Here is a 23,504-nt window from a genome sequence, read left to right on the forward strand (position 1 = left end):
ATATTGCTTAATGTAAAATTTTTAAAAATGTTTAACAGTTTTGAAAAATGTAACTTGTCATAATCATACCCTTACAAATTATCATAAAATAAAATTTACTTTAATGTTTAGAATTTCACCAAAATGCTTTATGTGATGATATTAAAAAATATGTGATCATACATAGAACCAGAAAATGAATTAGTCAATAAAGGCCTTCAAATCATATAATATCTGGATTTATTTCAGATGTAGGTATTAACTCTGCTCAAAGGTCAATACATTTAACATTTACAACTTATGAGGCTTAAAAGTCTTTAATAATTTCTAAAGGACAGAGCCCTTTTTCAGTTGTATTGTCTTATATGCTATTGAATATAAGCATATAATATTGAATTTTAGCCTGCAAACCTTATATCCAGTTACCTTCTAAACTAGGTATGCAATCAAGTTTCTGCCTCCAATGATTTTGACTCTTTTTTTCTGAAACTAATGTTTAAAAACATAATATTACAAGGCGCTCTTGAACAATGTTAATAGTAGCAATCATAATAAATGTCTTTTTTTCCTTGCTTATTATATATATATTGTTTCCTGAGGTTTTATACAGGTATCCTTTGTCATGTAAGAAAAATGTGCATTATTTCCAGCTAATTTTTAAAATTCAAGAATCAATGTTTAATTTAATTAAACTGTTTAAGTGATTACAAAGTGGAATTTTCAATGTTAAAGCTGGGTACTACAAAGTATCTATAATGAAAATTAAACAATAAAGATTTAAATTCCTGGTGTACATAATTGATTTTAATTGACTAGTTTCACTTGTATTTTATTTTTCACCAATGTGTGTTTAAATATGATAACAGTTTCTGTCGGCAAATTGGACACTAGCACCATACACATTATAGACAAAGTGATGATATAAATCTGGATATCTAACAGATAAAACACACCTTTAGTATTTTAAGCAATGCTTAGGTCAACCTCATGATCGTCATACAAACACACACAGTACAAAAAATAATAGAGAAAAATTACATGAATATTCAGTGACTATGCAACGGCTGTTTTATTCCTTATTTGCCAATTACTTGCTGAAACTAAATTAATTTGAGACATTAATCAATTTCATCAGTCTATCATGTCTACCAGAAATTTTACTCAACAGAATAGCCTTGACTATTCAAAATATCCTTAGTTATTTCAACATTTCCTTCTGTTTTTATTTCTCCACTTTGAACATTGAATTCCAAATTGAGAAAATTAGATGAAAACAGTTTGCATAGTATCACAATCTACTTTATTCAACTAGACATAAAATTTTAACATTTCTTAAATTGCTTCTGCCATGTTGAGTATACATTCTTCAAAAAATATTATTCATTTCTAAAGAGGAATAATAGCCAATAAGAAGAATTCATAAATGTAGCTTTTTTTATCCTTTTTACAATATTGGGAAACTTAAGTAGTGCTTTTTTAATGCAGTGTTTTGTCTGCATTTACATTCCTAGTGGTTTAGGAACAGAGTCACTGCTGAAGGAGTCACCACAGGCTGCTGAGAATTTGCTCAGATTTATAGCTCAGAGTTTAAAGTAACAGTTTTTCAATCATTTCACATTGTTTCTGCTTTCCAGAACATATTATGGCCTAGCTTTTCAAGTAGACATATTGGATTTAAGATCTAAAAAGTGCATACTATTTAAAATTAGGCAACAGTCCAAAAATTCCAGGATGATTAAAATGGTTAACTAGAAACCCTGCTGAAACATGTGGAAGTACCCCTGGCTATTTTTTGCTTTGGGATCATTATGTGTTTTCTAGTCCTGGAGGTTTAAAGGGCAAAAAAGTTATTTCAGGGCCCCAAATACACTATAGGACAATGAGAGGTGCCATTCCAACCCAGAGAGAGAAAAATTCATTTCTTTATGTAGTATGTTGCTTCAAGTACAAAATGGCTTCAAATACTAATTAACCCTAACATGGAAAAAATCATTATTATAAATATTAAATGAATTAACTAGAAATTAACATGAGAACTTACTCTTCAGAAGGATATATGTTAATGTCACATATCATTTTGTTCCACTAAATTTATATTAGTGTTTAATTCCAAAATCTGTTTGAATTTTAGTCTAAGAGCCTCCCTACCCCCACCCCCACCCCTACCCCAAAATCTCACATATATTCAGAGTTAATAGTGTGGGTGTTTAGATGTATGGTGCAATTTAAATTGTCAATGGCCCTCCTCTCATACTAAAATGCTTTACATGTTATCACCATAAATTCAATCATTCTGGCATTTACGTGGAGTAAAAAGCAATCTGAAAAAATACTTTGGGATGGTTAAATTTACTGTTATTCACCAAAATTTACTGTGAATTTTTATAATCTGACAAGTTTCCTGCAATAATTGTAGTGGAGGTTGGTGATGGAGGGTAGAAATGGATGATGGTGACGATGAGAAGAAAAGGACGAACTGATTCTGGAAGATGTGGTGTTTACCAGCCAAAACAGGTTTGGACAGCGAGGTCCTTGCAGAGTTGAGAAAATATCCCCTGGAACAGCATAAATCGGGAGAAGTGGTCAAGACAAACCTTGCTTCTTTTAAGTTTAGGCACATCTTGGGAATGCATGTGCTCCTCTTTTGCCTGTATTTAATTTTAAACTAAAATTAGTTAACTTAAGTATTGCAAAACTAAGTTGTACTCAGCTAGAAATGTTTCCAAATACAAGTTCAAGGGCAGGGCATTAATATTTAATCTTTTTAAGCTGTTGGTTGACAGGACCTACTCCAAAGTCTAAGTTAATCATCTTTATTTGTTCAATTCCTGCTATTTTGCAGTATTAACCACTTCCCACTTGTGCCTCCTCACCCCGCCATCTGCAATCCCTGCCTGCTTAAGTCACTGAGTTTATGCTGTCCAATCTGTGCTCAGCTAACTAAATCGTACTTGACCCTTTTCTTAATAACGTTAAGAAGTTCCAGGGAGTAGCGTGTGAAAGGGGCAAAATGTAACTGAAAAGAAAGTGGTTCAGTTTAGCTTAAAATTGTGAGAAGATGTTGCAAAAAATGGGTCAGAGAAAGCAAAGTAACCAAATGGGAAAAAAAAAAAACTGAAAATAATAACAAATGAAAAATGATTTGACAGAAAGCTTTTGTTTTAATGATTTATCTGAATCAGGTTTTTAATGTTTCGTTAATTGTTCTATTTCTATCAGAAATAGAAAAGTTATTATAAAAATGCTCCTTTAACATTCCCCAAAGGCTTTAAGTTAAATGAAAGTGATTCCTAACTTCAAAAACTATAGGATAAATTGAAAATTAGGACACAGACTAAATGTACAATGCAATTACAGATGTTAGAGGTTCTTGGCTTCATGCAGCAGAGCTTTAAGCTCACTAAACCGTTCTTTCCATGTGTTATGTAATCTTTTACATTTGTTACTGTGTTCTATGCCCTTACTATGGGTCCTTCATAATTTATAGATATGATGGGAAGGCTCCTGGTTTCATTTCTTTCATTCAGTTAGTGATGGTTTTTGATTAACTACTAAATGCCAGGCACTATGATTAGCCCTTTCCAAAAGGAACTCACTTAGTGGGGAAACAAAGGGAATAAATATTGCGTTTTATTCTATTAATATGTTATATTTTCTCATAGAAAGCATCAAGACAGAGATAAATAAAAGATATATGGGATCATTTAGAGAACGCAAAAAACCCAGCCTGGGGTGGGAGAATGGGGAGTAGGTGTGAGTTAGGAGATTGGTATGTTGTTTGTAAGTAATTGAATGAAAAGAGATATATGTCAATGAATGCTCCTTGGAGGAGGTGGCATCTTGCATAGGTTTTGAAGGTTGAATAGAAGTTAGATAGGTGAGGAGTACAAGGTAACATCCAGTGTGTATATAAGGAACTAAAAGTAGTTCTTTAAAACTGGAGGACTACAATCATTTCTCATATCTTCAATCCCCTCATCAATTTAACTTCCATAGGGAGCTGGCTAAATGTAATATTGGGTAGAGGGTTTGCTGTTTGTTTTTCTTCCCTTGCAATTTTAATTCTCCACCCCCAGATTCCATTGGTAATTTTTCAGGTGGAAAGTCATTCTTGCTATGGACTTCTCAGGTTCCACATTTTAATATCACCCTATGGCTGAGTTCTTTTCCACAGCAACCAGACAAACCTTATAAAAAATCATACCATATATAAATATAATTTATTTTAGGAAGCAAAAATTACATGTTGAATACTATTGACGTTTAATTTTTCAATTATTACACATTTCCAGAAACTTAGTTTCAGTGGAATTTTCAAGATATGTCCTAATAGCAATTTGTTGACACCTTAATAATTTCATAATTTCTCTTGTTTTCTCATTTGCTGTCTGTGATCCTGGATTATTTTTAGGCACTTTTTCATCATTACAAATTTATAATAGTCATACTAATTAATTAACTAAAAATATCATCTTTTTTCTTCCAATGCTTATTATATGTAACATCATCACTTTTCTGCTTTTGTTAGAGTAGATTTTAAAAACTTTTGTATTGCAGCTGTTTTTCTCCTCAGCACCATTGCATCTATAATTTTCCAAATTGTCTTCAGTTATTATCATGCTATTTACACGAGAAATTGAATATCTCTTATTGAAAGTTTAATTGGATTATATATAATCCATATATAAATAATAGCATATATACTAGTGAGGAGGTAGAGAAAAAATTAAAATAAAATATCTATTTTTGCTATTCCCATCCTGTCCATTTGCTTTATTTTTTCTAAATTGATTTTTAGTTCTGATTGATAATATATTCTGACATATACTATTATAAGTAGGATTAGCTTATTTTCGAAAATGGCATCTCCTGGTTTTATTTTCTGAAATAATTTTTGAAAAATAGGAGTAATAATAAAAAAAAAGAGACCAGTTTCAGCATACCAAAACAATCTGGTACAAGTCTGATTAAAGTTTTCACAAATAAATAACTTTATCATGATTTTGTTTTTAATTAAGATACCTGTCAATGAACTGTTTATAGACAGTGACATTGAAAATAGTAATTAGTTTTGTGTTTATGCCAAAAAACCTCCCTTCAAAATTGAAAGATGGTAAAAGTAAATAAATGGTGGATATTAAGATATCAAGTATGTTTGCATTAACCAAAATTGTATAATATTTTTACTTAAAATAAAATGAAGATTCCTATTCCTTTCCAATACCAAAATTCATTCACACTATTTATTAATAAGCTAAAAATAATTTTAATTTGGAAAATAAAACCAAGTGAATGGAAAGCTCACCCATGTAAAGATTGTAAAAAGATTTACTTGGCAATTAATGGCCATGGAAACATAAGAAGGAGTATAAACCCAAGTAAATACTTAGGAATAAGAAAGCCTAATTAACTCATTAACTTAGAAAACAGGAAATGACATGACTACTTTTTATTTTAACTTTTTGAGATAAGTCCAAACTCACAAAAACTGCTTTGCTTTGGAAAATAGTTTTATGCTGCCCATTTAATAAGTTCAGTGCCATATTTTCTTCAAGAACTGCCGATTTAAATCAAACAAACATGCTTTTCTACCTAAATGTTGACAGTTTAACTGTCTGAATCTAAATAATTCTTTATTATCTAGGTAGAAAACATTGAGACTGTGGTTTAACTGCCCTTGACTATTTAGCTGTTATTAAATTCAGGCAAATAAAGGTCATGTCTTAAGAAATGCCTCACTCTTGCTTAAACCTAAAACAATGAGTTATTTCTAAAATATGTTGATAACATTCAGTATATTGAAGATTAGAACAAAGGTAGATAGAAGTTATATATGAAGCTAGAAGACTTAGGTATTAATGAAAATTCCTCCAGTGACTAAGAAAAACAAGACAGAGGTGGTCCTTATTTTGGGGGGAGCTTATACTTTATGAAAGAGATAAACAAAATTCTAGTAAACAGAAAAAAATATATAAATTGCAAACAAGGTTGTAAAGTAAATGAAGTAGGGAGGGGCTGAGGGAAAATGGCAAAGGTGGTAGTCTGAAGTGTGGAAACTTTAAAAACTTAGAGACCAGCAACAGATGGGTTCACTGAAAGATTAGACAAAGCCAACCATCAATAGTCTGCAGTAAAAGTGTTCCAGGAAGAGAAAGCAACATGTGCCAAAAATCTAAGGGTACTGGAGAGGGAGGGGTGACAAGGTTTGTGATTTGGCGAAATTTGTAAATGGAAGAGGTGACATAGTGAGCTCAGAGAGGATGACAATATTCAGATAAGGGGTTGTCAGAGAAGGTCAGGAGTCTGGAACTTTTTAAAGTAAAAGAACTCATATAAGAATTTTAAGTCAGGAGTAATGCGATAAAATTTACAAATATCACTTGTGATTTTGTGGAGAAGGTATTGGAAGAATGGGAAAATCGTGACTCAAGACTCATTAGAGGGTTTCATAATCCAGGCAAATGAAGATGATATGAACTGAGATTTTGGAGATGCCAGTGGAAAAGTAGCAAAATAGAGTAGGGGTGATTTTTTATCTTACAAATAGAGCCAAAAGATGCCATCTAAAGTTGATGAAAAACCTAGCAGAGGGCGGTGCTCTGCTGTGCTGGAGACCCAGTTGGATTTGAAGTAAAAAGGGGACTTGATATGAGAACTCTTTATAATAGTAAACATAAATAAATGCAATACATATTTTGAGACCCTGGTGGGAAGATTGCATGAATGAGCTACAGCCTCACCTTTCAGATCTGCTGTCAAAAGCAATAAATTAAAGTTGAAAAATCGAGAATAATAGAGTTAAAAATGTGTTTTCTGGAACTCTAATAACCAGAAGAAAAACTGCCTCCAGAGAGCAAATGGGCTGAACTTTTGTTGGTGGGTTACTTTAATTAAAATACTTTAAATAAAATAAATTAATAAGAAAAATTTCATTACTCTTTTTTCTCATAATTTAACAAAAGGGAAGGAACTAAGTTTGTCAATGTGTTAATAAACTTGTGGAACATAGTTCTCTACTCACAATGTTGGCACCTGCATTTGAAATGCAACTTATTTTTCCAGTAACCTGAATATCATGAAATGGATCTGAATATTAAAAGTAAAAAGTACTCATACATTAACATTTTCATTGTCTGTAATTAACAGAAAATTTTCATATAAAAACATGGAAATGAAAATAAAAAAACAGACCCTTTTGGGGGGGGGGCGGGCGGGTTCTTATGATAGGATATTAGCACCATCTAGTGGAACAAAAATATGTTTACTTAAATGAAGTATATCAAAAAAGTGTAATGTGAAGTCACTTGTTACACAAGTTCCTTATCATAAATGTGCTAAAAATTTGCCAAAACATCAAGAAAACTTAGTGCGTATGCACATCAACGCAAGTATTATTTCTTGCATAACATATAGTTTCATATGTTTTAGCTTTCTGTCCTATGAAAATTCATAAAACATTTTCATAATGAATATGCTCCACAATTCAGCTTAGTTGATTATTTTTTCCCTTTGGCTTTTGAAAGGAAATTCTAGAATAGAATATTAAATTGTTATTATAAAACCAAGTAAAAAAGGAGTTCAGCAATGAAAATAATAATTTAATAAATATATATTATAATAAGTATCTTAGAATTTGCCATTTAAAAATAATTTATTATATTTATTACATCTTGATAAATCTTTTTTAATTTTGCAAGATTTCTGGTGATAAAATGTTTTATTCCTGATCATGGCTATTTGTGCCTTTCTCTTACTCTCTCTCTTTCTCTCTCTCTCTCTCTTTCTCTCTCTCTCTCTTTTTCTCTTTAATCAGTCTTACCAGGATTTTATCAAGTTTATTCATCTTGTCAAAGAACAAACTTTTATTTTTATTGATAATCTATCATGTATTTTTCATTCTATTTATTTCTGCCTTTTTTGGTAGTTTCCTTTTACTATTTTCTTCCATTATTACTATTTTATTTAGCTTTTTGAAAATGCCTCATTATTTTTATCTCCCTTTTCCCTAATCAATGTATTTAAGTGCTATCCCAAAAGTTTGCATGTGTAGAAACCTTATTATTCATTTAAAATATTTTATAATTTCCATTGTATTTTATTCATTGGCTCAGGATACTTATTAATTTTCAAATCCGTGTTTATTTTTATTGTTATTTTCTAGTGCGCTCCTCTTCCACTGGAAGTCAGGGAAATTATTTGACTTGATTTTACTATTTTGACATTTATTGAAACTTGCATTATAACCCAATGTGGTCAATTTTCATAGTACTTCATATAGTCCTCAAATATTTGGGGTGTAGTAGTCTCTGTATATTAGGTCATTTGTTATATATGCTTTCATATCTTTTACTTCCTTATCGATTTTTTCCTGCCTTTCTCCATCAATAATCAAGAGGTGTATTAAAGTCTCCTATTATAATTTTGGATTTTTGTTTATATATGTATACATCGTCTTGAGACTAGATGCTATACATGTAAACTGATTTTATCTTTCTAATTAGCTGAAATTTTTGTCATTATGAAGTGACTTCTTTGATTTCTGATAACGTTTTTGTGCCTTAATATCTATCTTACCTGGTTGTAATATCACAACGTCAACTTTACTTTGCTAGTATTTGCATTGGTAATATTTCCCACGCTCTTAGTTTCAACTTTTTGCATTTGTCTTTAGATACTACTTGTAAATAGCTCATATTCGCTTTTTAAATTTAGTTTGAAAACCATCAATTTTTACTGCAACATTTAATTCTTTACAAAATAATATAATTTCTAATATATTGGAGTTAAAATCTAATATTCAGTTTGACCTTTTTGCTGTATTTCTTCTTTTTAATCCTTCTATCTTGTAAGTTGCCTAATTTTTTTATTAATTAAAAAATTAGCTAACACAACATTTAGAAATCATTCCATTCTACATATACAATCAGTAATTCTTAATATCATCACATACATGCATATTCATTGTTTCTTAGTACACTTGCATCGATTTAGAAAAAGAAATAGACAACAGAAAAAGAACTAAAACAATAATAGAGAGAAAAAAAGAAAAAAAAACTATACCTGAGATGCAGCTTCATTCAGTGTTTTAATCTAATTACATAACAATTAGGTAGTATTGTGCTCTCCATTTCTGAGTTTTTGTATCCAGTCTTGTTGCACAGTCTGTATCCCTTCAGCTCCAATTACCCATTATCTTACCCTTTTTCTATCTCCTGATGGTCTCTGTTACCAATGACATATTCCAAGTTTATTCTCTAATGTCGGTTCACATCCATGGGACCATACAGTATTTGTACTTTAGTTTTTGGCTAGACTCACTCAGCATAATGTTCTCTAGGTCCATCCATGTTATTACATGCTTCATAAGTTTATTCTGTCTTAAAGCTGCATAATATTCCATCGTATGTATATACCACAGTTTGTTTAGCCACTCGTCTGTTGATGGACATTTTGGCTGTTTCCATCTCTTTGCAATTGTAAATAACACTGCTATAAACATTGGTGTGCAAATGTCCGTTTGTGTCTTTGCCCTTAAGTCCTCTGAGTAGATACCTAGCAATGGTATTGCTGGGTCGTATGGCAATTCTATATTCAGCTTTTTGAGGAACCGCCAAACTGCCTTCCACAGTGGTTGCACCATTTGACATTCCCACCAACAGTGGATAAGTGTGCCTCTTTCTCCGCATCCTCTCCAGCACTTGTCATTTTCTGTTTTGTTGATAATGGCCATTCTGGTGGGTGTGAGATGATATCTCATTGTGGTTTTGATTTGCATTTCTCTAATGGCCAGGGACATTGAGCATCTCTTCATGTGCCTTTTGGCCATTTGTATTTCCTCTTCTGAGAGGTGTCTGTTCAAGTCTTTTCCCCATTTTGTAATTGGATTGGCTGTCTTTTTGTTGTTGAGTTGAACAATCTCTTTATGAATTCTGGATACTAGACCTTTATCTGATATGTCGTTTCCAAATCTTGTCTCCCATTGTGTAGGCTGTCTTTCTACTTTCTTGATGAAGTTCTTTGGTGCACAAAAGTGTTTAATTTTGAGGAGCTCCCATTTCTTTCTTTCTTTCTTCAGTGCTCTTGCTTAAGGTTTAAGGTCCATAAAACCGCCTCCAATTGTAAGATTCATAATATATCTCCCAACATTTTCCTCTAACTGTTTTATGGTCTTAGACCTAATGTTTAGATCTTTGATCCATTCTGAGTTAACTTTTGTATAGGGTGTGAGATACGGGTCCTCTTTCATTCTTTTGCATATGGATATTCAGTTCTCTAGGCACCATTTACTGAGGAGACTGTTCTGTCCCAGGTGAGTTGGCTTGACTGCCTTATCAAAAGATCAAATGTCCATAGATGAGAGGGTCTATATCTGAGCACTCTATTCGATTCCATTGGTCGATACATCTATCTTTATGCCAGTACCATGCTGTTTTGACCACTGTGGCTTCATAATATGCCTTAAAGTCTGGCAGCGTGAGACCTCCAGCTTCGTTTTTTTTCCTCAAGATACTTTTAGCAATTCGGGGCACCCTGTCCTTCCAGATGAATTTGCTTATTGGTTTTTCTATTTCTGAAAAATAAGTTGTTGGGATTTTGATTGGTATTGCATTGAATCTGTAAATCAATTTAGGTAGGATTGACATCTTAACTATATTTAGTCTTCCAATTCATGAACACGGTATGCCCTTCCATCTATTTAGGTCTTCTGTGATTTCTTTTAACAGCCTTTTGTAGTTTTCTTTGTATAGGTCTTTTGTCTCTTTAGTTAAATTTATTCCTAAGTATTTTATTCTTTTAGTTGCAATTGTAAATGGAATTCGTTTCTTGATTTCCCCCTCAGCTTGTTCATTGCTAGTGTATAGAAATGCTACAGATTTTTGAATGTTAATCTTATAACCTGCTACTTTGCTGTACTCATTTATTAGTTCTAGTAGTTTTGTTGTGGATTTTTCCAGGTTTTCGACGTATAGTATCATATCGTCTGCAAACAGTGATAGTTTTACTTCTTCCTTTCCAATTTTGATGCCTTGTATTTCTTTTTCTTGTCTAATTGCTCTGGCTAGAACCTCCAACACGATGTTGAATAATAGTGGTGATAATGGACATCCTTGTCTTGTTCCTGATCTTAGGGGGAAAGTTTTCAATTTTTCCCCATTGAGGATGATATTAGCTGTGGGTTTTTCATATATTCCCTCTATCATTTTAAGGAAGTTCCCTTGTATTCCTATCCTTTGAAGTGTTCAACAGGAAAAGATGTTGAATCTTGTCAAATGCCTTCTCTGCATCAATTGAGATGATCATGTGATTTTTCTGCTTTGATTTGTTGATATGGTATATTACATTAATTGATTTTCTTATGTTGAACCATCCTTGCATACCTGGGATGAATCCTACTTGGTCATGATGTATAATTCTTTTAATGTGTTGCTGGATTTGATTTGCTAGAATTTTGTTGAGGATTTTTGCATCTATATTCACTAGAGAGATTGGTCTGTAGTTTTCATTTTTTGTAATATCTTTGCCTGGTTTTGGTATGAGGGTGATGTTGGCTTCATAGAATGAATTAGGTAGCTTTCCCTCCACTTCAATTTTTTTGAAGAGTTTGAGCAGGGTTGGTACTAATTCTTTCTGAAATATTTGGTAGAATTCACATGTGAAGCCGTCTGGTCCTGGACTTTTCTTTTTGGGAAGCTTTTGAATGACTGATTCAATTTCTTTACTTGTGATTGGTTTGTTGAGGTCATCTATTTCTTCTTGAGTCAAAGTTGATTGTTCATGCCTTTCTAGGAACTTGTCCATTTCATCTATATTTTTGTATTTATTAGCATAAAGTTGTTCATAGTATCCTGTTATGACCTCCTTTATTTCTGTGAGGTCAGTGGTTATGTCTCCTCTTCCATTTCTGATCCTATTTATTTGTATCCTCTCTCTTCTTCCTTTTGTCAATCTTGCTAAGGGCCCATCAATCTTGTTGATTTTCTCATAGAACCAACTTCTGGTCTTATTGATTTTCTCTATTGTTTTTATATTCTCAATTTCATTTATTTCTGCTCTAATCTTTGTTATTTCTTTCCTTTTGCTTGCTTTGGGGTTAGTTTGCTGTTCTTTCTCCAGTTCTTCCTAGTGGACAGTTAATTCCTGAATTTTTGCCCTTTCTTCTGTTTTGATATAGGCATTTAGGGCAATAAATTTCCCTCTTAGCACTGCCTTTGCTGCGTCCCATAGGTTTTGATATGTTGTGTTATCATTTTCATTCGCCTCGAGATATTTACTAATTTCTCTTGTAATTTCTTCCTTGACCCACTGGTTTTCAAGAGTGTGTGGTTGAGCCTCCACGTATTTGTGAATTTTCTGGCACTCTGCCTATTATTCATTTCCAACTTCATTCCTTTATGATCTGAGAAAGTGTTGTGTATGGTTTCAATCTTTTTAAATTTGTTGAGACTTGCTTTGTGACCCAGCATATGGTCTATCTTTGAGAATGATCCATGAGCACTTGAGAAAAAGGTGTATCCTGCTGTTGTAAGGTGTAATGTCCTATAAATGTCTGTTAAATCTAGCTCATTTATTGTAATATTCAAATTCTCTGTTTCTTTATTGATCCTCTGTCTAGATGCTCTGTCCATTCATGAGAGTGGGGAATTGAAGTCTCCAACTATTATGGTATATGTGTCTATTTCCCTTTTCAGTATTTGTAGTGTATTCCTCACGTATTTTGGGGCATTCTGATTCAGTGTGTAAATATTTATGAGTGTTATGTTTTCTTGTTGAATTGTTCCTTTTCTTAGTAGATAGTATCCTTCTTTGTCTCTTTTAACTGTTTTACATTTGAAGTCTAATTTGTTGGATATTAGTATAGCTACTCCTGCTCTTTTCTGGTTGTTATTTGCATGAAATATCTTTTCCCAAACTTTCACTTTCAACCTATGTTTATCTTTGGGTCTAAGATGTGTTTCTTGTAGACAGCATATAGAAGGATCCTGTTTTTTAATCCATTCTGCCTGTCTATGTTTTTTGATTGGGGAATTCAGTCCATTAACATTTAATGTTATTACTGTTTGGGTAATAATTTCCTTTACCATTTTGCCTTTTGTATATATATATCATATCTGATTTTCCTTCTTTCTACACTCTTCTCCACACCTCTCTCTTCTGTGTTTTCGTATCTGACTCTAGTGCTCCCTTTAGTATTTCTTGCAGAGCTGGTCTCTTGGTCACAAATTCTCTCAGTGACTTTTTGTCTGAAAATGTTTTAATTTCTCCCTCATTTTTGAAGGACAATTTTGCTGGATATAGAAGTCTTGGTTGGCAGTTTTTCTCTTTTAGTAATTTAAATATATCATCCCACTGTCTTCTAGCTTCCATGGTTTCTGCTGAGAAATCTACACATAGTCTTATTGGGTTTCCCTTGTATGTGATGGATTGTTTTTCTCTTGCTGCTTTCAAGATCCTCTCTTTCTCTTTGACCTCTGACATTCTAATTAGTAAGTGTCTTGGAGAACGTCTATTTGGATCTATTCTCTTTGGGGTGCACTGCACTTCTTGGATCTGTAATTTTAGGTCTTTCATAGGCATTGGGAAATTTTCAGTGATAATTTCTTCCATTATTTTTTCTCCTCCTTTTCCCTTCTCTTCTCCTTCTGGGACACCCACCACATGTATATCTGTGCGCTTCATATTATCATTCAATTCCCTGAGCCCCTGTTCAAATTTTTCCATTCTTTTCCCTATAGTTTCTGTTTCTTTTTGGATTTCAGATGTTCCATCCTACAGTTCACTAATTCTAACTTCTGTCTCTTGAAATCTACCATCGTAGGTTTCCATTGCTTTTTTCATCTCTTCTACTGTATCTCCATTCCCATAAGTTCTGTGATTTGTTTTTTGAGACTTTCCATTTCTTCTTTTTTTCATCCCTTGCCTTCTTCATTTCCTCCCTCAATTTATTGATTTGGTTTTTGAAGAAGTTTTCCATTTCTGTTCGTATATTCAGAATTAGTTGTCTCAGCTCCTGTATCTCATTTGAACTATTGGTTTTTTCCTTTGAATGGGCCATATCTTCAATTTTCCTGGTGTGATTTGTTATTTTTTGCTGGCGTCTGGACATTTAATCAGATTTCCCTGAGTGTGGGACCCAACAGGTTGAAAGATTTTCCTGTGAAGTCTCTGGGCTCTGTTTTTTTAATCCTGCCCAGTATGTGGCACTTATCTGTCTGCGGGTCCCACCAGCAAAAAATGTTTGGCTCCTTTATTAATGTCACTATTGGTATTTGATTGGACCCAGTCCCTGCCACTGTCGGAAACTCCCTCCTCTCCCTCCGGGCAGCCACCTGTGGGGAGGGGTGCTGGTCGCTATGGCCTGTGGAACTCACCGATCCCAGACTCGCCGCCGGACCGGGAAGCCGCCTGTTGGGGAGGGGCACTGGTCACCGGCCGCCGTGGCTTGGGGAGCCCGCTGATGCGAGACTCGTAGCCAGTCTGGGAAGCCGCCCACAAAAGAGGGGCACCAGCCGCCGCAGCTTGGGCCACTTGCCTCCCCGCAACTCTCAGCTGGTCCAGGAAGGAGGGAGGGATGGGTGCCTGCTGCCAGTCGCCGCTGCCCGGAGAAGCGCGCGCTGCTTGGGGAGCTCACCCCAGCGGAGTCTTGCAGATGGTCCAGCCAGTCCAGACTGGGGTACGTTGTGTGTCCGGTCCCTGCCGTGTCCCCGGGAGCTGTTCTGCACTGTTTCTGGTCACCTCGTAGTTGCTCTGGAGGAGGAACTAAGGCGCGCATACCTTACTAAGCTGCCATCTTGGCCCCCTCCCCAAGTTGCCTAATTTTTGTTTAATCTTTTCTTTCCAAGTAGACTGGAAGTTTTAATATCAACTCTCCTTCTGTAACAATTAAAGCATGCATTCTTATCAAAGTCTAACCAGGGTATAATTCAGGGTAATTCAAAGTCTAATTCAAATCTAATTCAAATTAGATTTGAATTAGGGTAATTCAAAGTCTAATTCAAATCTATAATTCAAAGTCTAATTCAGGGTATAACCAAAGAAGCATAGTCAGTAGAAGATCTAGCTTTCTAGCTACTGACGATCTCTCTACTATCTATCTAGCTCTCTTTCTTAGTTTGCCAGGAAAATGTTGTGACAAAAACCACACAATGTGATGGCTTAAACAACAGGTAGTCCAAAATCAAGGCTTTGGCAAGGTAACCCTTTCTCTCCATAGTCTGCAGTGCTGTGGTGCTGGCATGCTGCATCCTTACATTTCCTTGGCCTGCATGTCTGCCTTCTGTCATAAGGCCTTCTCCTGTCCTTGTGTCTGCTCTTCTGATTTACCTGATTTATGGCTTCCAGCTTCTTCCTGTGACTTTCTATTTATCAGGATTCCAGTAAAACAAACTAAGACCCACCCTGATTCAGTCAGTCTGACCTTTAATAATATTGTCAAAAAGTCCTATTTACAAACAAATTCAAACACATAGGAATGCAGATTAAGATTAAGAACCTGTCCTTCCTTGCAGTACATAGTCAACCTACCACTCTGTCTCTATATCTATTTATCACTGAACATTTAAATATCAATCATTTTATCTGTCTTCTATTATATCTATCATCTATCTGTATTGAATCTAATCTACTTGTCTATGTAGCTACAGAGAAATTTATTACAAGACAAGGAATTGCTTAGCACAGTTGTGGGGGCCAGGTAAGCAAGTTTAAAATCTCTACATCAGGAGTCAAAAAGGAAGGTTACTGACAAACTGGAATTCATAGCAATGGAAGGTGTCGTCCAAATGTAGAATTTCATCTCTTTTTTAGGGGAGCTTTTAAGACCTTTCTACTGATTTAATCAGGCCCACCTAGATTATCAGGATAATCTCCTTTACTTAAGGTCAACTGAGTACATTATATTTAGCAAACACCTTCTCAGCACTACCTAGATTAGTGTTTGATTGATTCATCAAAAAATCCCTCATAGCTAGTTAATACATTTCTATTCTTCTAAATACTTGAGGAACTCATAATGCTTTAATTTTATTAACTCTTTTCTTGGATTACCTACTGTTAGTATGCATTTTATTTCATTATTTTTTTTGAGAAGAAAATAATTGATTATTGAGCCTGCAAAAAATGGGCATGCAGCTATAATGTGGTAGCTAGTGCACCAAACAATAGGAGGCAGCAACATTTATATCCTAAGCCAAACACATAACTCCCTTCCCTGTTTCCCCATTGCTGGGGTACTCTAGCAGTTACAGCCCAAGTCACAGTTTTTTTCCCATATAAGGAAAAGGTGCCAATCCCCAAGTTTACATCCAAGACCCCCTTCCCCATCTCCACGGAACCGATCTAAGCTGGTTTTGCAGCCTTTGTTTAGTGAGTTTCATTTCCCCCCACCCATTACCAGTTTGTGAGAAAGCTAAATTTAATTTTATTTGTACCGATCCCCCGTTTTATTTTGACCTTTTTCATTTTCACATTCTTGTTCTTTTTCAAATCTGGTAAGGTCTTTTTCATGTTCCTCATCATATGGATCTTCCTCTTTAAGGGAGTACAAGCTGGGTTGTCTGTACTGAGTAGGCACCTATTTGATTAGGGCAGTCTCAATAAATCTCTGAGTTAACCCCCAGGTGTGTGGGATGATGCAGCATCTGATTGCTGTCAACATCCCAGCTACAATGATTAAAGACGTGAAAATAGTGCTATTCCTTTCCTTTTTCCAAACCAGCTCTCTAACCAGTCTGTGAGGGGGTTATCAATTCCTGAATTCTCCGCCAATTATTCAGATAAGGCCATTTAGCCTTGTAAAGCTTTGGTGATAGTTCCATCTGGGGCTGTATTGGGGAGATTAATGCACAGCAGCTACCTCCAAACATTAACACAAATGCTTCTCTTTTCAGTTAGCATCCTAGCTAGGGCAATCCTGTTTTCCCACGTCATTCAACTATCAGCATCTAGCTATCCTGACATTCCCTTCACTGCATCTTGGGTGTAGTTGATAAATCTTCATTGATTATAATACATGCAATTAATCCAGTCCATATTTTTATTAATGGTGACCCACCAGAATAAGAAAGACTCACATCCTGCAGTTGCTTGATTTCTAGCCTCAAACTCATCTGGGATTCCCCGTGGTGTCCCTATACTGTCCAAATAAATTTAGTCATCCAAGGAACCAAGCAAGCTTCTTTTCTTTCTTTTTTTTTTTCCCTGGGTCTGAATTTCCTCATTCTTTTCAAATGCCAGGGTGAATAAGATAGCCAATTGGGCCAGAGCACAGGTTGCTTTCTACTTCTCAGGTAATATTGGTCAGAGAATGCCCTTCCCACAATACCACTAAAGCCCTGTTCAGGGTATGGTTAAGCTGGAGAAACTTCCAGTACTATCCTCAATAATATCCCATGCTTGGGCGCACAAGCCCATTGATCCAAGATCCTGAAACCCTTCTCCCCATCTAGTGAGACAGGAAAAGTGATTTGCTGGACCAAGGCAGGAATCCGGTATGGCTTTGACCTTTTCATTCCTGACTAAAGGGAAAAGAGAGAACAACACACTAAAATCTTCACCAGGAATGGTATTCTGAAACAGGAATACCGTATATCTGAACTCCTATTCAGGTTTTTCCAAACTTATTGGAAAAGGCACGATAAGAGCAGTGGGCCAGCCTGTTGCACAAGCATAACAGTTGTTTTTGTTTAGACTCTGGACTGTACATTTAATCTATTCTACCCAAGCATTTGTATCTTCATACCCTGTCTCTATTTCTATGGTTTGTTTCAAATCTGCCTTGACTATCCTGACAACTGTGGGGTCATTTTAAGTTGGAGAATTAGACACTTGGTTGGGTGTCCTTGGGTATTATTGAAGAGCTAGCTGAAAGGGGTGTTGGCAGGGAAGTGCTCAAAGCTGGGGTTGGTGGGGCAGGCATGGTGGGTGGTGGTGGTACAGGGAGGACCTGTGCATGGAACCATCCCAGATCCCAGAGGATCTCTATCTCTGCCCCTTTTCCATATATTCTGTCAATTACTTGATTTCTAGTATTGCCCCTATTTGTTTTCTGTCGGCTTTTTAAATAGTTATTACTACTGGATAGCACTGGAATTTCCTACAATCTGGCTGGGTATTGCCTTTTTAGAAAGTTATCCTACTTTATAATGGATTGTCTGATTCTGCTGTCCACCCTTATATTGAGTAGTCTACCATACAAAAGCCCAAAAGGGTTAATGCCCTTCTGGCTAAGAGGGATATTGGGGATTATTTATTGGTTCTGCACATAATACTTATTTTCCCCACTCAATTGCCTTTGATTCACTAAGCTTCCACAGTCTATTACTTGGCAAGCATCGAACTGCATAGTTTGAAACGCTAAACCTTTGATTACATTTACTCCCAATTTCAAAGGGCTTGCTGCATCCTGAATTTAGGACATCATAGCCAATATAATTATTTTCATTTGTAGTTCGGGCTTCAGATCCCTCATCTGTCTTATTAAAATACAGAATCCAACCCCTCAGCCCCCTGTTCTTTCCCTCCCAACTGCTGCTCTTTAAAGTAATCTTTAAACGAGCCAGTGTTGGCGTTATTTCCCAGGAATCAGACTGTGTTGTTGGGTACTTATCGCCTAGCTCAGGTACTTGGGTGTAGTGAGTCCAACCTTTTTCTGCTGTCTGGACTGCTGGCTCACTTGTCAACAGAATTTGATAACGTCCTTCCAAGGTGAGATGGAGTTTGGACTTTTTCCATGATTTGATGAGGACCCAACTCCTGGGTTGGTGTTGATGGACAGCAAATTCAAGAGGTGGGGTCTGGGCCAGCAAACCACAGGGCTTTGATCCATGCACAGAGTTGCCTGGTCACCGTGAGGCAGATTTTCCCTTCCGCTTTTCTCATTCACAGTCAGCGGATCTAAGCATCTGGTCTCTCGTCCTTCTGGCTGTCAGAAGTTGGCCCCCAATGGCAGAGTCTGAGACCCCTCATTCAGCAGGGCATTCCTTCCCTTCATCTTCCCTGGAGATCCTCCTCTGAAGGCTTGGACCCCAGATGAGCCTCCAAGTTGTCAGAAGAAAGCTGTACCTTCACTCAAGAAGGGCTGATGATGCCCAGGGTTTCTCTGTCACACGGAAAGACAGCTAATGACATCTGCTGTCCTTCTCTCCCAGCTTCTGGATTCAAATGGCTCTCTCAGCTCCTTCTGCATCTCCAGACATCTGTGCCCTGGTTTCATATTTCTGCTCTCTATGTCAGACCTCCAACATTTCTAAACATCTGTGTGTGGTTTCATCTGTCTGCTCACTGTGTCAGCTCTCATGTATTTTATTTTATGTATATTTGCATATATATGAATTTAAAACTGCTTAAGATATTATTTTATTGTTTTGTCATGTTTATTTAGAATTATTTGTATATGTACAAATATAAAAATTCTTCATTTCTTTTTTCATTTAGCAGACTTTATATCAGGGGTCATTTTCCCTTTTCTGAAGTGCATCTGCTTTTTTTTTTCTTAATGTAAATCTGTGATGGCAAATTTTCTTAAATTGTGTTAATCATAATCTTTATTCTTGAAAAATTATTCCTGTATGTAGAATTCTAAGTTGGTAGTTATTGTTTTCCTCAAATCAAAGTGATTGTTTAACATGTTTTGGCTTCTGTTATTGCTGTCAGGAAGTCAGTTGTTAGTCAAACCACTAGTCCTTTGAAAATAATCTGCCTTTTTCTCCATCAAATATAGCATTTTCTGCATTTTATTGGTGTCTCGATATGTATTTATTTTTCTTCATACTGCTCAGCATTTTTTAATTCTTGAACTAATTAACTGATGTGTTGCATCAGTTTTGCAAAATTCTTTTCAACATTGCTTCTGTCTCCTCAAACCTCATTGACTCTTAGCTCATGTACTGTATTTTCACACTCTCTATATCACACTGTATTTTTTCTTTTAATCTGTTTTCCAATTCATGAAATTTTTTAGCTATGCATAGTTGCTGTTAGGAACTTTCCATCTGTGTTATGGTTAAAATCTTTTTTTTTTTAAATTTCTTATAGTTCTATTTGGTTCTTTTAGAAATCTGCTACTACATTGTTATTTCCTGTTCACAGATCTCATTAGTCAATCTTTTCTCTAACATTTTAAAAACTTGATAAACACTGGTGATTATATTCTGTCTGCTTACTCTGATATCAAAGATCTTTTGAGTTCTGTTCTTCTTGTCTGTTGTTTCTGCTACTTCACTTATGACGTCTGTGGTCTTGGGGTGTTTTTTTTTTCCTTTAATGTCTTTGATTATTACAAGAATAATTGGATGCTTAGATAAAATTTATCTCCCTCAATAGAAGATTATAATTTATCTCTTGTTTCATGCCTAGGAACACAGTCAATCTGAGATTACTATCTTAGTTTCCCGGCTGCAAAAACAAATACCATATGCAGTGGTTTGAACTATTATGTACCCCAGAAAAGGCCATGTTCTTTTTTTAGAAGTCCATGTACTTTTAATCCATTCCTATGGGTGCAGACCTATTGTAGATGGAAACTTTTGATCAGGTTATTTCAATTGAGGAATTGTCCCAAGGTGGATCTTAACCCTTTCACTGGTGTCCTTTATAAGGGATGAAATTAAGAGATGCCATCTGGTTTTTCTGGACTGATAGAGCTGATTCATGTCCTAGTCTTAGAGCATCCTATCTGGACAGGCTGAGAATTTTCAGAATCATCAGTATTTGTTTCCTTTGTGATTAAGAGTTTATTCTCATCTTATCCTCTTCCTCTCAAATTTTGCCATAAGCTAGAAGGAGAATTCAGGTTGCACCTTCTACACTTAGCTTGGAAATCTTCTAGGCTAAATAGACTAGGTTCATCCCTTACAAATTCTGCCTTCCATCCAATATCAGAACACAATTTGACCAAGTTCTCTGCCACTTTATAACAAGATCACTTTTCTTCTGATTCCCAATAACACATTCATCATTGCCTTATAATGCCTCATTGGAGGTACCTTTAATGTCCCTATTTCCATGTACCGTATATTTAAGGTAGTCTTGGCATTTTTTACCAAGCCCCTCACAATTTTTCAAGTCTCTATCATTACCCATTTCCAAACCTGTATTCACATATTTAGGTATTTGTAATAGCAGCACTCCACTTTCTGGTACCAAAAACTGCCTTAGTTTCCTAGCTGTTTTAATAAATATTGTGCAATAGGTTGCTTTAACAACAGGAATTTATTGACTCAGTTTGAAAGGCTAGAAGGTCACTTCTTTGAAGTTTAGGGGTATGGGACAGTATTCTGGCTGGCCAGTAATATTTGGGGTTCCTTAGCTTTTCTTTCATATGGTAATGTCTTCTCCTTTCTCCCCTGGGTTCTGTTCACTTCTGGCTTCTGTGTTTTTTTCTTTCTTTCTGAATTTCCTTCTATTTAATCCAGTAATCTGGATTAAAGCACAATCTGATTCAGTTCGGCCCCACATTAAAGTAACATCTTCAAAAGAGCCTATTTACCTAGGCTCTTGTATAAGGGTACAAACCAAGACCAAGAACATGCCCAAATTGGGGTACATGGTTCAATCCATCATAGCTACCTTAAACTGAATACAAGATTTCAAGTTCCCTAATAACCCAAGCAATTCAAAGCTGAGTTCTAAACCTGTGTTACAGTAGTTTGCTTTTAGTTTTGCCTTGTTCTCCTCAAATTTAGCATAAAGTCTTTTAGGTTCCAGCTTTGAAGTTTGCTTATACCCAGAGGTCAGAAAAGACTTGTTTGGCTATTTTTCTCTCTGGACTCTGATTTTACTGAGATTTTGTTTGGTAATTATTGTCTTGTTAGCTTTTTAAATGCTTCTAAGGTTTTTTTTAAGCATATTATCCTGATTTAAAATAATATTTTAAGATAGAAGATTGATCTGAATAATCTAGTCCACGGTCTCTCAACTTTTTCTAAAAAGGGCCAGATAGAAAATATTTTAGATATTGTGGGCCACAACTACTCAACTCTAGGGTTGTATCATTAAAGCAGCCATAGATGATATGTCAATACATGGACATGGCTATGCTTCAATAAAACTTTATTTGCAAAAACAGACAACATCTAGATTTGTCCCTCAGGCCGAAGTTTGCTGATCCCTAGTTGATCTAACTTCAACTGGAACATAGAGTTTAAATTCTCCTTCCCCTTTAGGATTATGTAATAATAATTACTCATATTATCAAATATTCTTGTAAACAGTGTTTTTAAAAGTTATATAATGTTTCATAATTTGAAAATATCTATATTTTGAATATTTAACTTTTTTCAAATATTATCCATTATGAAAAATGTTGGAACTATAGATAAATATTGAACCAAACCTTTGATTATTGTTCTAAGATTTTTTTTAGATTGAATTATTTATGAATTTATGTGAGCACATTTAAGGTTCTCTCTCTATATTGCAAGTTGCTCTCCAATGTGGTGAAGGTCATTTGTAATTTTAATTTCATTGAATAATAATATTTATGTCACCACATTTGCTGCAAAATTGAATATCATCTCCTTTAGATTTTTTCATTGACGCTGATAAAAATAGTACTTCCATTTAATTTTCATACCTTTGATTATTAGTAATGGTAAGTGTTTTTTCATGGAATTGGCCATTTTTAACTAATGATTTATCATACCCTTTGATCATTTTTCCTGTGATAATGTTGTCATGTTTATTATTTTAAGAAATGCTTTAGTGTTGAAAATAGTATGACAGTTAATTTTTCCTGAAATTTTGCGCGTTATTTTTTCATAAATGGAATTTTTAATTTTAAGATATTCTAATGTGTGTTCCCTTTGCAATCTTTTATTTACTAAATTTACTCACTGTTCTTTTAATTATTGAAATAAATATGATCATAGAGAGATGCATAAAATAATAATAATTAGTTAAAACATGGTGCAGCATCAGATAGTTAGATAAATTATAAGAGAATGAAGGAGATATAAATGTTTTTTTATAATAAATTTTTAACTTTACCTAACTTTGTAATCTACCTGGAATTTGTATATGTGTGTGCATGTGTAGGTAAGTTTGCAATTGTGAATGAACTGAGGATTCAACTTCATCCCTAGTGGTGGTGAATTACTGTAAAACAATAGGCTTAAATTTGGGATTGTCAACCAAATTCACTCAGTGCAGTCAACTTACCTAATGTTAAGTTTACTTTGCTTCAAAAAAAGATACAGAATAGGGAGTATACCAAAGTGCAAAATAAGTTTCAGGGACTTTTCAGACATGTAGACATAGCTTCTGATGTCTCAGTCACCTCATGGAATATTTTTGTTCATGAGGGATGAGAGTCGATGCAAATGTAATTCACATTCATGCACCTACAGGCTTAGAGACTCAGCTTATATTTCTTAGTAATTACCTAGAACTTGATGGGTGATTTCGAGTCTCATCTTGTTTCTTTCCTCTGCTTTCTTTGATTTAATTGAATGCTTTTGCTTCTAACTTCTTGAGTCAAAAGTTTAGATGAATGATTTTCAACTTCTCTTCATTTTTACTGCATGAAATCT

At 35.0% G+C, this 23,504-nt stretch overlaps 1 protein-coding gene across 1 annotated transcript in view; it reads left to right on the forward strand.

Moving 5' to 3' along the window:
• LOC143680793 (complement factor H-like) overlaps positions 1-23,504 on the forward strand; it is a 133,395-nt gene that overhangs the window by 447 nt on the left and 109,444 nt on the right. The gene's annotated exons all lie outside the window — the stretch shown is intronic.

This window comes from Tamandua tetradactyla, chromosome 4, assembly GCF_023851605.1.
Source record: "Tamandua tetradactyla isolate mTamTet1 chromosome 4, mTamTet1.pri, whole genome shotgun sequence".
NCBI classification, from domain to species: domain Eukaryota; kingdom Metazoa; phylum Chordata; class Mammalia; order Pilosa; family Myrmecophagidae; genus Tamandua; species Tamandua tetradactyla.